Source organism: Artemia sp. Qi Xiang Cuo, chromosome 18 (assembly GCF_049724085.1).
Source record: "Artemia sp. Qi Xiang Cuo chromosome 18, ASM4972408v1, whole genome shotgun sequence".
Classification (NCBI taxonomy): domain Eukaryota; kingdom Metazoa; phylum Arthropoda; class Branchiopoda; order Anostraca; family Artemiidae; genus Artemia; species Artemia sp. Qi Xiang Cuo.
Window position 1 is genome coordinate 1011036 of NC_142811.1, and position 17892 is coordinate 1028927.

Consider the following 17892-nt stretch of genomic DNA (forward strand, 5'->3'; position numbering starts at 1 on the left):
GCTTAATAATTGTCAAACACTATAAATTAGCTTAAAACGCAGATTATCTTAACTACACATTGTTTTCAACTCCCATCGATTGGACTTCGCGTTTACTACGGACGGTTACCAATCTTTGCTCATTTCTCATTAATAATAACAGTTTAAAATAAATTATATATTAACAATAATGAAACAGTAGCTTCCATATCGAGGAATCACCCACTATCCACCACCCTTTTTATACCTTAGAGTACCAAACTACTACACGTGACTTGGCGGCAGCCACGTAGCACAATTCCATCGCATGCTGGTTGCGTCTCCATGGTGTGTATCATTTTTGAAACTGAGTGACCCCTCTTCTAAATAAAGGCCATGTATGAAGTTACACCGCAATCTCTAGTGGAGACGAAAGGAAGTAACTACATCCTTTTCTATCTTTACTCTATTTATTTGAGCTGGTAGCTTACTCCAAGAAACTTAATAAAATACAAGAGGCCAGATTCTCGCTAGTTTTAGCTAATTAGTTCATTCATTCATTCTAAAAATTAGCATGATTCCAGTTCTTTGGCATTATCTTATCACGAAATTTCCAGAATCAGGCTTCTGTCTTTTTTAACTCAATAGCCTACTCGCTGTAAAATAGATGAACCAGGTAGGCTACATAATTTTCATCGAAATTAGTTTACGGGTCATTTAACCCAACCTCAATAATCTGAACTATTCCTGAAGATTTTTATGGGCAATTATAAATGGAAAGAAGTTTTGCTGAAGGTATTGATGTGTCAACCTCCCCAGCCCTCTTCAGTAAAAGGGAAACTGCACTCGCTAATAGCAGACAAAAGAGCACCATCATTACAAAACAAAAAAGATCTTGGAAGTCCTAGTTGTGACGGCCTAGAAATGAGCGACATTTCCTCCATGGTAAGTATAAATCTAGTTGGAGGTTTGGAAACAAATATACATAGAGAACGATTTTTCCTTTATCGCTGATTCAAAAATTTTACCAATGAGAAAAAGAGAAATCGCCGTCCTATACCTCCATGTTCAAAATTGTGACTTTAATCTCATTGGTCTATTTTTGGAAGTCAATCGTCACGTGCTTTAAGGCAATCACATTGTCTGCTAAGCATATGTCGAAAGGAAATCCAAGTAACCCTGTTTTTTTTTTTTTTTTTTTTTTGGTTATGTCAAATGTTGAGCCAGTAAAAAGAACGATAAATATGATTGGCTCTTTTGTATGAAATTTCTTGGTGCAGCAGTGAGTTGTTTGAAATAGTAGCAGTAAAAGAGTACGAGTCACTTACAAGAGTGGGGATTGGCGCAAGAATCGAGAAAAAACCCTCAACCCCATCTGGCTTTTGGTGACATTTGGCATTTCCAGGGTAACAATAAGAATAATTAATTTAATTGGTGCAGATGGTAAAATTACTGTTTTAATAAGCGTTTGATCTAAATTCCTGGCAGAAAAACGATTACAAAACTCGAAAAAAAGGTCAAGTGTTGCCAAACTCTAGATGGCGTTGATGGCTTTTTTTGCCGACACTAGCGCCATTTTTCACTCTTATAAGTTATCCATATTCTTTGGAATTAGTAGTAGTATAAATCTACCATCACGAGCAGAGAGGCAAGGATTGGCAACCTAGGATGTATGGAAGACACATCCTATAACCCGAGTAAATAACAAAAATGTTAAAATATACCCCACATAGACATATTGGGCCAAAGAATAATCAAATCAAGCTTTGGAAGACATTGATGACTTCCACTCCACCACCCCTAGTTTAGCCGTCTCCATCTATGCAGTACCAAGTAGAAAAGTCGGTAAATGAAGTTCAAATACAAGTATAGGAAACAGTTGAATGTACATCCTATTCTGAACTAAGTTATATATTAAAACAGCTCTTACTTATGACATTCAGAAAATTTATATCTATTATATTTTCAGGGTCAATTTAACTATACCCCAGCCCACCTTCTAATGCGCGGTTATATCATTAGGCTGTATCCAATTTTGCTTATTTTGTTGGTTTTCAATACTTTTTGTACTCCTTTGTTATCAACAGCTGGTTCACAATGTCAATATGATACAGCATCCACTCATTACAGGGGATGAGAAGGGGGTGTGAGTGCCCATAAGGGGGGGGGGGGCACGGGGCACCCGCCCCCTGGCTGAATGATGCTGCCTTATTTTTATATTTTTTGTTCTGTGATTTATATTACATAGCATTAAAAGTGCCAATTAGACGAGGTTTACCCTTCCCCCTAGAATTCAGCTTATGGGAGCCCATGGAAGGGGGGACGGGAAGGTGTGGAGATACAGCTAAACTAGAAGCGCCAGAGAATATCCTGTAAATAGAAGTTTTTTGACATAATGAAGATACAGTTTTGTCATTATACTTTTACTGTGTACTTCATAATAGGGTATTTTTGGTGCAAGATTCTTTTTGTGGCCTAGCTTCAATAAAAATAAACAGTGGTGCCATTTGGTTCCCAATTCGACACCTTTCCAAACATATTATTCGCTACTCATATAATTAATTCCCAGCCCTCTCCATAGGCGTAGGGAGGGGGAGGCAGGGGGGGCAGCTGCCCCCTCAGACCTGAAATTTACATTAGATATGGCTGAAAAAGCAGATGGTTGGAAACGTAGTTGATAAAAGTTAGACGGTTGAAAAAACTGGAAATAAACAGAAATTTACTCAAACAAATTTATTCAATTCAAACAAGAAGCAATCATCCATAATGTCTTGGAAAGATTTAGCTGTATTCCAAGAAGATTAATGCTGATGCATATTGATGATTTATAATTTTTGGTGATTACTTATTAAAAAGGATTTCATAAGTATGATAGAACTTGCTGGCAATGTAAGGTTTTGTGAACTGCCAATATAACTTCAGCCCCCCCCCGCCCTTCATCACAGAAGTGGCTGACCCCTCCCCTAGGCAAGAAGATACGTACGCCCATGCCGACACAACTTCATCTCCCCCTCCATCACACTATCGAATGCCCCCCCCCTAGACAATATGCTGCCTACGCCCATGGCCCTCTCTCCTATGAATGGATACCGTCCTAGGCTACATACAAACATTCCTGATTTTATTGGACTTTTTTTCAAACTTATATTATTCGGTATAAATTCCCCCACCACAAAGCCGAGTTCTTGAATAAAATTGACATTACTATTAGAAAAAAAAATTAAAAATTAACTTGTTTATAGAAATAAATGGTACTTGTGCACTATCTGGTACCCACCGCTATAACTCTATCAAGGAAACCAGACAGGAAACCTGCCAAACGGGTATTTGTAATAGAGAAATGGAATGCAAAGCGTGGTTTTCATTGCGTTTAGAATATTTAAACTGTTGTTTTTTGGGGTTTCGGTGGGGAAAAAGTACCCAAGTTAGGTTACGTATTTAAAATATACTACTCTTTACCCCCACCCCTAATGTGCAAATATATAGCCCAAATTGGCTTCTAAACTATTATATATTCATCCTATATTTTTTTTATTAGCATTAACCAAACTTGACTTCTTTTGTGGGTACCATATTATGCACAAGTACCAAATAGATAAATGAAAATCTCAAAAAAGGAATTTTACTCCAAAATTAACCAGGACAGGACCTGCAGTCAACTGTCACCCAAATTGTATAACGCAAGCTCGTTACAAGTTTAACTTACATAAAACCATTTAAAATCCAGAAAGACTCACGTATTTTAAAATTTGACTGACTGACTATCAGGATCACTTTTACTTTTACTTGAAGGCTAAACACAGCGACAAATCAGCTAAATAAAATTCTTCTTTCTTAATTGCATCCTTTTAAACCCAATCGCCTTCTGATAAGACAGTACAGAGTTCAAAAGAGGGTTCTAGTCTAAAATAAGAGACTTGCTTAAACTACACGTAGCTAAGTAGTTTCTTAGGTTGAAGAAGTGGATGATTACTAGCGCGATTTGCGTAAAAAACGTATGTCAGTTACGGTACATTCACTTAAAGCAGAGGGCCCCTTCCCCAGAAGACCAAAACTATTTAAAAAGTGCGAATTTTGTCATGGCTGTTTATCAGGACAAAAAAATGCTCTTGTTCAAACATTAGCCCCTGCACTGAGGGCCGGATCGACTAGGTACGGGTCCCGATTCGAATTTTATATATATATATATATATATATATATATATATATATATATATATATATATATATATATATATATATATATATATATATATATATATATATATATATATATATATAAATGTATATATATATAACCTTTAGCATAGCTGTTTGTATCTCACGATATTTCTTCCAAGAGATCTGTTGGGATACAACTGATCTAATAATTTAAAAGATGTGAAAGGTGTTCTTTAACATCTCCATTGGGGTATAAAAACCATGTGGCCATATGAGTATGGATCAAAATCACCTTCAGGGGTCTATGATGGGTGTGCCGTCAAATTCATTTTGTGATAAATTTCTCCAGCTATTTTGAAGCTGATAACATTACGACCATTTTTTGTTCGACGATCGCTTACGTTGAATGAAGCTAAAGCATAATATGAGTTCCAGTTTCGTATTTGTTAGTGGAACTCTTTACAGAGCAAGTGATGTCCTATAACAGGCCAAAAACAATTCTTTGAAAATTATTGGTGCAGGAATGTAATTCGACAAAGCACGCAGCAGCCCCCAAGTGAATCCTCTTTGTTGGCTACTTCTCCTGTGGGATAATGGAGGACTACACAGTGAATACATAAAGGGTTGAAGGGTTCCACTGACTTGTAAATAAAACTCGCGCAGTTTACAGCATCTTCGTAGGTTTTTACTGGGTTTTATGCCCCAAATTGTTGGCATCGAAGATTGTGATGGTGCTGTTCTTCTAACATAGATTTTTTTCGGTATTTGTGTACAAAATGGTACGCACTTGAGAAATGAAGTTAGGCCAATCCTAATGAAATATACGAAAATATAGTGAAAATATAAAACCTTTGAAACAAATTTGGCGAATAAAAGATCTTAAGCCGAACTGGCCAGCCATGACAAAAACAATAGAAAAAACCCTACAATTAAGCAAGCCTCCAGAAACTTTTGTTTCAGCTTTAGCAGAACATATTTGGTTTCAACTAGATCATTTTGCAAAATTTGATAAGGCCTTAGCTATTTCTGGGTATGCACAATGGGCGAGAGAAGCCATTGAAATTAAAAAACATATGCTTGCTAACCTTTCAATAAATAGGGACACAGGTAGTTTAAATATTGACCCAATTTATGATAACCTTCTAAAGAGTGAATCAACAGTCAATAAGGGAGTTACGATTATGAATAATCACCAGGGGACTGTTTTACCTGCTAGACCAAAACGAATTGCTTCAATTTTAGCCAATAAAAGGATTATTTAGCAACAGAATAGTTAAAGTAATTTCATTTTTTTTATTTTTCCGCAGTTGCTCTGGTTTTCTCACTGAAGTAACTCCATATTAGCATCTTTTGTTTCGGTGGTGGTTTTATTTGTTTTTTAGTTTAAACTTGTTTTTTTTTTTTTTTTTTTTTTCTTGTTCTTCTTCTGTCTTTCGTGCGGAAGACCCCTTGCATGTGATACAGGCGAAATATCCGCATTGTTGTGCATTTTCCTTTTATTTTCTCTCCACTGGCCACTGTCCCGTTTGTTGTTTTCTTTCATTGAGATTTTTCTCTTTGTTGGTTTTTAAACAAATTTAGGCTATATTTTTGCACATTAGTGGTGGGGGGGGGGAGTAAAATATAGCGGGTCTGCATGAAAAATATATTAGCTACAATTGTTCTGCATATTTAGAAATAAGAATTGTTTTCTAACTTCACGCTGACCAAATACTTTACATCCACCCCCTGTAGGAGCAAATATATAGCCCAAATTATGTAAGTCCAATGCATTCTGTCACCCGTCACTTGTTTCCCACTGAGTGTAAGCTAATTGTCTCTTAATACAGACAGATAAAACCGGTTCAATCTCGAGTGTGTACTATTATTTACGCAAGTGCCTTTTTTTCTTCTGCACTTTCGTTTTTGACTCATTCTGATTCTTGATGTCCTTTGACAGCACAGTTCTTTCTTCTTCACTGTCATTTTTGAAACTCTTGATACTTGCTTTAGCATGTCTGCTAACCCTACAATTCTTTGTTCTTCACTTTCAACATTGGCAAGTTCTGATTCCTGCTGTTTCTTGTAATTCAGGCTGCTGATTATCTTCTAACTGCATAGTTCTTTGTTCTCCCGGTCGTATATCTTCTAACCACAGATTTCTCTGTTCCTTATTTTCATTCGTTCGGATCCTTATTGTCACATGTCTTGTAACCACATATTTTTTTTGTTCTTCACTTTCGTTTTTGAGTCGTTGTGATTCTCGCTACCGCTTATCTTTTGTCTGTATATTTCTGCATTCTTCAATTTCGTTTTTGACGGGTTCTAATTGTCACCAATATTTAAAATACATATCTCTTTGATCTTTATTTTCGTTTATCATTGCTTCAGACATTTTATCAGTCCATTTTGCCTTAGTTGCTTGGATTGCTTTTGTCACTTTTGACGGTCTAGGTTGTTCATTATCGCCCGTCGTACATATACATTTCTCAGGTCGTTCTTCTGATCTTGTCTCATTTGATGGTCCATTTTGTTCATTTTGAGCTTAAGCTTTTGTCCTCTTTTGTTCTTTTTGTGTTCATTTTGTGCCAAGTTTGAATTATGTTTGTGTCCCCTAGCCTAGATATTATGAAACAGATGAAAATGCCTTTTGAAATTTACATCACCGAATATGGGCTCATGAATTTGAATATTTCTAAATTTTTGTTCTGCAAATGCTTCTAAAAAGGTTTTAAAATATATTTTCCTTGTGTCTTCACTTTCAGCCAACATGATTGCTAAACTATTTAGTCTATCCTGATTTATTGTTGATACAACATAGTTTTTTTTTGTACTTATGCATTATACGGTATCCACGAAAGAAGTCAAATTTGGTTAATGCTAATGAAATAAAATAGGATGAACATATAATAGTTTAGAAACAAATTTGGGCTATATATTTGCACATTTGGGGTGGGGGTATACCATAGCATATATTAAATATATAAGCTTACCTAACGTAGGTACCTTCCCCCCTATACCCCTCAAAACGAAAGTTTAAATATTGTAAACGCAATGACAACCACGCTTTGCATTCCATTTCTCTATTGCAAATACCCGTTTGGCGGGTTTCGTATCTGGTTTCCTTGATACAGTAGAAGTGACGCCATAAGGCTTCAAACGCGCCCATACGGAAAATAACATAGGGATATTAGCATAGGGAAGATTTTGACGGAGCCCTCAGACGTCACACCCTCGCACCTGTCCCCAGCTGGCAAGATTTCCATTTTTGGCAAGAGTTCAATGTCCTTGGCAAGAGTTCAATGTCCTTTTCGGTTAGGTCATGTTTTTTCTATGACACATCCCTTTGTTTTTCTACGGCAACCCTCTGACGTCATGTGACACACCCTCGCGCCTGTACAATGCAGTCAGCTGTTTCTACCAAAGCCCTGTTTCTAGGCAAGATTCCCATCCTTGGCAAGATTCAACACATAAATAATCAGAGTGTGGTCTGGATAATACGGAATAATATGGGGAGCTCCTCGCGCTCTGTTTCTAGGTGAAATTCCCAGGTATTTTAATTTCCTGGAATGTGGTCGGGATAATACACAAGTTCAATTAACAGAGGGAGCTCTTAACCCCTCGCAACTGCAAAGTGCAGTCACCTGTACTATTAAAGGGAAAACACTTGGCAAGACTCCATGACACATCTCTGGACTCCAATGATGTCATACAACTTACCCCGTTTCCAACGGACAGGTCTAATAAGCTTGACGCAATTTTATGTAACCCTGCGTCAGGGACTCATGGGGGAATCCCCGCTTATAACGTAACGACAGCTTACATCTTACGTCATTATTATGCAAAACTGTCATGTGGTACTTTTTTCGCCCGAAACCCCACAAGCGTTTTTCCTTCATTAATTAACTTAATGGCGGCACACACTTTATGTAAGGTCAGTGCATCTTACGCATGGACGGTGCGTCCATCACTGCCAGATATTACTATTTTGACACTTTTCACCCAAAAGCGTCAAGATATTTTCTTTTTTTGGCGTTTCATTTTTCGCTCGAAACACCTTTCATAATTTTCTTTTCTTTTTCTATAGTTCTTGACCCTGCCAGGACTCGAAAGGTCATTCCCTTCTAATTGCATTGTGCCTTAACTGGAAGGACTAAACTGCTACTCACAGTATTTTGTATCTGGAACCATATTCTAAAATTAACCTATTGCGTGACAGCTAAGATTCCCCATTTCTGGCAAACACTAGAATGACGTATTATTCTCCCAATCTGACACGCTCCGGGGGACATTTACTCTCAGGATATTAATAAAGGGAAATGCGTGTCTTACTCGTGCTAAAGACTATATCTTAAATACACAAAAATTTTAAATAAAAGGTTTTATTATTTCAAACAAATTGACAAGCAATAAAACATAGAAAAAAGACATCTAAAAAACACGACGAAGAATAAAAGGTGAAAAAGCCATGTCATAATATACGCAAAAAGAACCGTGTATTATAGAAAATCGGCGCTCCTAGCATGCAACCCCGGAGAGCAGGGGAGGGGGAATGATATTAGACATGGATTTAAAGTGTTTTAAGAGCTTTTAAGGAAAATACCCTTTTTCATTGAACTAAATTTATGAATATTTCACAATATCCAAATAATAGGTTCTACCTCCCGCCTAGCATTCATTTTGAAAGGGTGCCTTGATAATAGACATAATTTTTAGGCATTATTGTGGCTTATAAAAAATAGAATATAAACAATAGCTTGCGTAATTTAAGAAAAGCCGAGGGGAGAGGACTCCAGGAGAGGAGGGGGCGTCTGTGGGGGAAGGGAGGCCCGTTTTTCGGTCACCAGCTCAATACTGCATTGTTATTCATATATATTTTTTTTCGTTACACAAAGCGGTAATTTTCAAGTGTTTATTTTTTAAATATTTTCTTATTTATTGTTCGCAAGCCACCGTCCGCTACAGGTATAGGTACCGGTCCCGCTCGCTGGCCGCCACGTAGAAAGTGCCCCCCCCCACCGCACACGGTTTGTCTCAGCCCTGACGCAACCACAGGGAGCCAACACAAGGAATCCAGCCATCCCACACGCAGTGGGGGAGTTTAATCAATGTCTACACATTCCAGGGACGGAATCCAGACTCCGGCTAGGCGATAAAGGAGGTTGAAAAATGGTCCCGCTCGAGATAATTTCAAAAGTAGTAATAATAGGGAAATTATCATTGGGTTTCTACGGCAGCCCTCTAACGTCACAGCATCCCTGTTTCTAGCGGTCAGCTGGCAAGATTCCCTCCCAGGCAAGATTCTCGCCCTGGCAAGATTCTTCGCTCTGGCAACATCCCCGAGATAATTTAAAAAGTAGTAATGATAGGGAAATTATCATGTAATTTCTTAGACAAGCCCCCCCCCCTCTAAAGTCAAAGCGTCCATGGCAAGATTCCCACCCCTGGTAGGCTTACCGGAATTTCAAGCATTCTTTTATTTCTTCTATATTGACAGGATTCCTTTTGACAGGATGACAGGAGCCATTTTTTTATACATTGTTTCTCAGGAAGATCCCATGGATTTCAGTGACCAGGACTAATATAAATGACACCAGTGCATATTACAAGCTAGACTAAAAGGACCCCTTGGGGGAATCCCTCGGGCACGGTACACACACGCCAGTGCTGCGTAATAACGGCGGTGCATATCTTAAGCAAAGATACCTAATGAGAGAGGATTGAAAGTCATCTTGCGAGAAGAGTAGATACCCAAAACCGTTAAAAAGTATATTTATAGCCGAGAGCGGAATGGCGCTGCCACACTATTTTCAAACCGGCACCAGCCCTCAACAAGACACCAACCCTCATCCCCTAGGACATTTTCAATCTTCTCACTCTGAAATTAAGCTAAAGAACCCCCTTAAACACTTTATTTTTTAAAACAGAGAAGCATAATCAAATAAGTAGAACAACAGGGAAATTTTTATACAAGACAGTGGAACGCAACTTTAAATGAATATTTAGACCCTATATCCAAGGGCAGTCCTCAGCAAAACAGACGAAGAGAATAAAAACAATATAAAAGAAAACCTTTCAGTTTTAATGATTGAATTTTAATGTAAGTTTCTTTTATATTGTTTTTATTCTCTTCGTCTGTTTTGCTGAGGACGGCCCTTGGATATAGGGTCGAAATATTCATTTAAAGTTGCGTTCCACTGTCTTGTATAAAAATTTCCTTGTTGTTCTACTTATTTGTTTATGATGGAAAGGCAGTGTGGTCTTCGTCGCTATTTGAAACAGAGAAGCCCCCTTTCTTTACTAGTGTTTGATACTGTAAGCAATTCACGCACCAATACCACATTACAACACCCCTCTGTCATCGCCCCATCTCCCCCAAACAACTTTTCAGACATTTCTTGTCTAAAGTTTTACTTCAAGTCATTCATTCGGGTTTTTGTAAACAATTCGCACTACAGTACCAGGCTATAACTACTCTCTAGCAGCCCTCTGTTATCCCACCATCTCCCCCAAGCCCTTTTCAGACATCTCTTGCTAAAAATTTTACTTCGAGTCATTCATTTGGGTTTTCGCAAGCAATTCACGCCACAGTACCACACTATAACTACTCTCTAGCAGCCCTCTGTCATCGCCCCCCCCCCAAAAAAAAAGACCTTTCAGACATTTCTTGTTAAAAATTTACTTCATGTCGTTCATTCGAGGTTTCGCAAGCAATTCACGCCACAGTTTCACACTGTAACTACTCTCTAGCAGCCCTCTGTCATCGCCCCCCCCCCCAAAAAAACCTTTCAGACATTTCTTGCTAAAAATTTTACTTCGACTCATTCATTCGAGTTTTCGCAAGCAATTCACACCACTATACCACGATATAACTACTCTCTAGCACTCCTCTGTCATCGCGCCATCTCCCCCAAAACAATTTTCAGACATTTCTTGTTTAAAGTTTTACTTCAACTCACTAATTCGGGGTTTGTATATAAGTACCTTACGATTTTTCTTGGAATATACTACCTTTCTTGGCTCTAAGTGAGAAACGATTGTGTCTTATCGCTACGAAGCATTAAAGCCGAGAAAGGCAGTGTGTTCCAAGAAAAATCGTAAGGTACTTACTTACATGGCAGAGTCAACCCTAGAGCTACGGACCAAGTCATAGAAATCAAGACCAAACCATCGAAATTATGATCAAAGTGTAGAATACAAGGTCAAGTTCTATGCAAACATTAACAAAACAATGAGACCCTGACAATTCCATAAGTAAAAGAGCAAACTATAGAAATCACGGGTCACCCTACAAATCAAGACCACCGTAGAAATCAAGGGCAAAGTGTAGAAATTTCGGTTAACCTATAAAATCAATACCAAAACAAGGAGAGCCCGAGAAGTGTTTTAAATACTCTGTGGCGTGAATTGCTTGTGAAAACCCGAATGAATGACTTGAAGTAAAACTTTTAACAAGAAATGTCTGAAAAGTGTTTTGTCAAGATGGGGATGATGGAAGAGGGGTCTCATTGAGCTGCTAGAAAGTAGTAACAGCGTGGTACTGTGCCGTGAATTGCTTGCAAAAACGCGAATTAATGAGTTGAAGTAAAACTTTAAACAAGAAAGGCCTGAAAATTGTTTTGGGGGAGATGGGGCGATGACAAGGGGTGCTAGTGAGTAGTTATAGTGTGATACAATGGCATGAATTGCTTGCGAAAACTCGAATGAATGAGTTTAAGTAACATTTTTAACAAGAAATGTCTGAAAGGTGTTCGGGGGGATGGGGCGATGACAGAGGGCTACTAGAGAGCAGTTATAGTGTGATACTGTGGCGTGAGTTGCTTGCGAAAACTCGAATGAATGACTTGAAGTAAAATTTTTAACAAGAATTGTCTGAAAGGTTTTTTTGGGAGGGAATGGGGCGATGACAGAGGGCTTTTAGAGAGTAGTTACAATGTGTTACTGTGGCGTGAATTTCTTGCGAAAACCCGAATGAATGAGTTGAATTAAACTTTTAACAGGAAATGTCTGAAGTGTTTTGTCAAGATAGGGATAATGGAAGAGGGGTATCATTGGGATGCTAGAAAGTAGTTACAGCGTGGTATTGTAGCGTGAATTGCTGGCAAAAACCCGAATGAATGGGTTGAAGTAAAACTTTAAACAAGAAATGTCTGAAAATTGTTTTGGGGGAGATGGGGCGATGACGGAGGGGTGCTAGGGAGTAGTTATAGTGTGGTACAGTTGCGTGAATCGCTTGCGAAAACTCGAATGAATGACTTGAAGTAAAAATTTTTAACAAGGTATGTCTGAAAGGTGTTTTTTTCGGAGGGGGGGGGGGATGGGGCGATGAAAGAGGGCTGCTAGAGAGTAGTTATAGTGTGGTACTGTGGCGTGAATTTCTTGCAAAACCCAAATGAATGAGTTGAAGTAAAACTTTGAACACCAAGTGTCTGAAAATTGTTTTGGGGGAGATGGGCGATGACAGAGGGGGCAAATTTAGTGTGGTACTACGGCGCAAATTGTTTACGAAAACCCGAATGAATGACTTGAAGTAAAACTTTAAACAAGAAATGTCTGAAAAGTTTTTTGGGGGAGATGGGGCGATGACAGAGGGGTGTTGTAGTGTGGTACTGTGGCATGAATTGCTTAGAGTATCAAACACTAGTAAAGAAAAGGGGAGGGGGCTTCTCTTTTTTCAAAAATATAGTGCTTAATGGAATTCTTTAGCTTATTTTCGGAGTTAGAAGATTGAAAATGTCCTAGGGGTGAGGGTTGGTGTCATGAGGAGGACGGGTGCCAGTGTGAAAATAACATTAAGAAAGAAAAACGAGCAAAAATGGGGTTTTTAAAGGCAAAATTAAAATAATGAAAAAACAAAACAAAACCAATATTTCGAGAGGACAAACGCCTCTCTTTTTCAGCGCGAAACGAAATAATGTATCCAAGGAAAATGCCAAAGAAAAAAAAAACAAAAAACAAACGCAGAAAGTCAATGTGAAAAAAAAACAAAAAACCAAAGAAAGAACCAAAAACTTAAAAGATGAATAAATTTAAATAAATGCCAATAATTATGAGGATTAAAACCAAATACCTAACAACCATAAAAGCGATTGATTTGCCAACATCCGCAATTTGCTCAAAATCCAAAAAATTATTAACTGCCATCGACGGATACTAGCGAACAACTTAAAAATAAAAGAAAACAACTCATTTACTCAATAACAAAACGAACTAGCAATTAAATAAGTTGGAGAACTATGTCCTCTGATTTCGGATTTTAATTATTGCATTTCTTGCAGACACCCTTTGAGACCTAAGGAGTTGTTCAAGTGTTTGATTTTATGACTGGGAAAGTGATTCAAGGTTTATTTCAGGGATTACTAAAGTATCGGCTTCTCTTTTGAGAAAACCGAAATATGACTCGTTTATTCTTAAATCACCGGAATCTCTGTTTAAAGCTAGACCTAAACGTTGGTATTTATAAATTTCAACAGCTTCTCTGTAGTGCTGGACAATACCTTTGTCATGCAAAATTAGGCTAGCTTGATTAAACAAAATAGTGTGGTCCCGGTTTTCAAATATGTGCTCTGCAACGGCAGAGTCAAAATTTTCTGTTTTTTTCTGCTTTTTAAGTGTATTATTAATTGAATTAGAGTGCTGAGTTAATCTATCCGTGAGTCGCTGATCAGTTCTTCCGATATACCAAAGACCACACGAACAAGGAATTTTGTAGACACCGGAGTTTTCACCTATCGGGATAGGGTCTTTACCTTGATAAATTTGGGACCTGATAGTTTTTCTGGGTCAATAGTAAGTGTAAATGTTATTTTTTCTTAGATTTTTTTGAAATGTGGTCTGAAACCTCTTTAACGTATGGGAGACCAAGGTAAGCTGAATTTTCCGTTTGATTTGTGTTTTCTGTATAATTATCTGATAATCTTTTAATGCGTTTTGCAATTACAGAATTTATTAAACTAATTCGATAACCATTCCCAAATAAAATATCTCTAGGCTGGTTGAGCTCTAAATCGAAGAAGCGTGTTGAACAAACTTTCAATGCTCAATCCACTAGAAAAGTGACAACTCCCCTTTTCACAGCAGGAAAATGATTAGAGGAATAATTTAAGTAACGGTCATTATGTGTGGGTTTTCTATAGACACCAAAGTCGAAACATGTATCATTTCGGTGCACCAGAACATCTAAGAAAGGAAGACGCCTCTCTACCTCTGATTCCTGAGTAAATTTAAGTTTTGAATCCAAGGAGTTGAGCAAGTGAAGAAAGGAACCCAGAGACTCGTCACCATGTTCCGACAAATAAAAAATTTCATCTTTAAAACGAACCCAATATTCAGGTTTACAAAAACTTTGCAAAATAGCCCTTTCTTCAAGGTCTTCCATAAAGATATCAGCCTGTATTGGAGAAAGGGGGGCTTCCATAGAAAGCCCATATTTCTGTCTATAAAAAATGCCTCTATAATTGAAGTGAAAAGAATTTCTGCTTCAAAGGGATGTAAGGGAAAGAAGTGTCTGATTCAAAAGAGTAGATTTTTCTGATATAGATGGGTTAGAATTAAGTTTATACTCCAAAATCAGTTTGGCCTTTTGAGGATCACGATTCGTATGCATTGAATCTGCATCAAAACTGCCAATTCTTGTATTTGGTTTAACCGAAGCATGCTTTACCTGGGAAACGAAATCAGCGGAACTTTTAATATATGATTTTTGAGCCTGAATTAGTGGGCGAAATACAGCTGATAAGAATTTCCCTATTATTGCTGTAGGAGAATTAAAAGAAGAAAGAATGGGTCGAAGTGGATTACCAGGATTATGAACTTTAGGAAGACCATAAAAGCGAGGGGACGTGCACCCGAGTGGGTAAAACCTTTTGTACAATTGATCTGTGATTTCACCTTTTCCTTTTAGATAAGAAAGCTCTTTTCAGACTTCCTGGACAAATTTTTCTGTGGGATCGGTAGCTAATTTATCATGTGTTAGAATCATTTAAAATTTCTCTGACTTTTTTGTCGTAATCATCTGAATCTAATACAACAACAGTATTGCCTTTATCGGCTTTCGTAATAATCCTGGAATGATCTTTATGTAGTGCGTGTAAGACCAAGTGTTCATTTTTAGTAAAATTTTTTAAATGTGGATTATTAACACAAGACGAATCCAACAAGGTTTCAACAAAATGTGCTCTAACCTCAGCAATCTCTCCAATCTCCGCACGAGAGTCATGAAATGCCCACTATGTGTTTGTGATAATTTCACTATAAGGTATTTTCGAAGGGGCTATCGGAAATTTCAATCCTTTCGCCAGAACCTGATTTCGCTCTGTTGTAAGGGGCATGGTGCTGAGATTGATCAAAGCAGGACCAGGATACACTTTTGGGCCAAAGGTGGATTAATAGAGAGTTTTTTCAATTTTAAACGGTGTAATTTCTCAGAAAGTCTTTGTCTAGAAATCCTAAAATCATCCCGAAAAGAATTTATAGCAATAGCCTTAATTTGATGAAAATTAGCATAAGAAAGCGTAAATAATATTTCTCGCTCTAGCCTAAAAATACCCTGATTTAACCGGTAGCGTTTGCTTTTGCAATCGCTAATAACATGATTTAAAATACCAAACCCTATACGTTCTGGAAATTGCCGTTCGTTACGTGTGTTTAAGTGAAGTGAAGGTCGCATTGACTTGGGTAAAATACGGTTCATTTTACAATTATGAAGAAAATACTGTTGATTAATCAAATTAGCTTTTTTTCTCACAAGAGATATGAATATAGTAACAACATTGGTAGAATGCTCCCCATAAGCATGACGAAGATAATTTCTTAAACCACATTGGCCGGACATAACATAAAGAAAGAAAAACGAACAAAAATGGGGTTTTTAAAGACCAAATGGAAATAATATAAATAAGTGTGGGTAAGTAAAATATACAATAAGTGTTAATAATAAAATAGTGTAACGGTTTGGGTATCTACTCTTCCCGCAAGATGACTTTCAATCCTCTCTCATTAGGTATCTCTGCTTAATATATGCACCGCCGTTATTACGTAGCACTTGCGTGTGTGTACCGTACTCTAGGGATTCCCCCAAGGGGTCCTTTTAGACTAGCTCGTAATATACACTGGCGTCATTCATATTAGACCTGGTCACTGAAATCCATAGGATCTTCCTGAGAAACAATGTATAAAAAAATGGCTAAGTAATCCTGTCAATATACGAAAAATAATAGAACGCCTGGAATCCCGGGAAGCCTGCCAGGGGTGGGAATCTTGCCATGGATGCTGTGACTTTAGAAAGAGGGGCATGTCTTAGAAATTACATGATAATTTCCCTATTATTAGTACTTTTTAAATTATATCGGGAATCTCGCCAGGGTGGAGGAATCTAGCCAGCTGACCGCTAGAAACAGGGATGCTGTGACGTTAGAGGGTTGTAGTAGAAACTCAATGATAATTTCCCTATTATTACAACTTTTTAAATTATCTCGGGAATCTTGCCAGGGCGGGGAATCTTGCCAGGGCGAGAATCTTGCCTGGGAGGGAATCTTGCCAGCTGACCGCTAGAAACAGGGATGCTGTGATGTTAGATGGTTGCCGTAGAAACTCATTTATAATTTCCCTATTTATACTCCTTTTTAAATTATCTCGGGAATCTTGCCAGGTCGAGGAATCTTGCCAGGGCGAGAATCTAGCCTGGGAGGGAATCTTGCCAGCTGACCGCTAGAAACAGAAATGCTGTGACTTTAGAGGGTTGCCGTAGAAACTCAATGATAATTTCCCTATTATTACTACTTTTTAAATTATCTCGAACGAGACGACCATTTTTTAACCTCCTTTATCGCCTAGCCGGAGTCCGGATTCCGTCCCTGGAATGCGTAGACATAGATTAAACTCCCCCACTGAGCGTGGGATGGCTGGATTCCTTCCCCAGAAAGAGTAGACACAGACCAAACTCCCCCCACCGAGGGCGGGGTGAGTAGGAACAAGAATTTCTCGAAAAAGGATTTCCCCTTTTGCTCTTTTTGACATTTTTGGGGAAAAATGTCTCCCTGTGGATCCGTCAGGGCTGAACCAAACCGTTCGCGAGGTGGGGGGGGGGTGGAAACTTCCTCGGGGGCGGCCAGCGAGCGGGGCCGGTACCTGTCGCGGACGGTGGTGTGCTAACAATAAATAAGAAACCATTTAAAATCATGAAAGAAACATGAGACACAACATAAACATGAAAAGATTTTTCGGTTTGGCGACCGAAAAATGGGCCTAACTTCCCCCAGAGACGCCCCCTCCTACCATGGAGTCCTCTCCCCTAGTCTTTCCTTAAATTACAAATGCTATTGTTTATATTTTATTCTTCATAAGCCACGATAATGCCTAAAAATTACGTCTATTATCAAGGCACCTTCTCAAAATGAATGCTAGGTGGGAGGTAGAACCTATTGTCAGGATATTGTAAAATATTCATAAATTTAGTTCAATGAAAAAATTGTGTTTTGCTTAAAAGCTCTTAAAACACTTTAAACCCATGTCTATTATCACGCCCCCTGCCCTACCCTCTGGGGTTGCATGCTAGGAGCCCCGATTTTCTAAATATACGATTCTTTTTGCGTAAATTATGATATGGCTTTTTCACGTTTTATTTTTTGTCGTGTTTTTTTTAGCTGTCTTTTTCTATGTTTTATTGCTTGTCAATTTGTTTGAAATAATAAAACCTTTTATTTACAATGTCTGTGTTTTTAAGATAGTCTTTAGCACGAGTAAGACACTCATTTCTCTTTATTTATATCTTGAGAGCAAATGCCCCCCGGAGCGT

General features: G+C 38.1%; 1 protein-coding gene across 5 annotated transcripts in view; it reads right to left on the reverse strand.

Moving 5' to 3' along the window:
- The window catches only part of LOC148941106 (high affinity copper uptake protein 1-like), a 109963-nt gene that overhangs the window by 33799 nt on the left and 58272 nt on the right, over positions 1-17892 (reverse strand). For 2 of the 5 annotated variants that reach the window (XM_089104668.1, XM_089104661.1), the window contains exon 1: positions 3696-3830. The exons of 2 other annotated variants lie outside the window; for them this stretch is intronic. The gene's annotated coding sequence lies outside the window, so the exon portion shown is untranslated. One more of the 5 variants, XM_089104665.1, reaches the window with a different exon arrangement.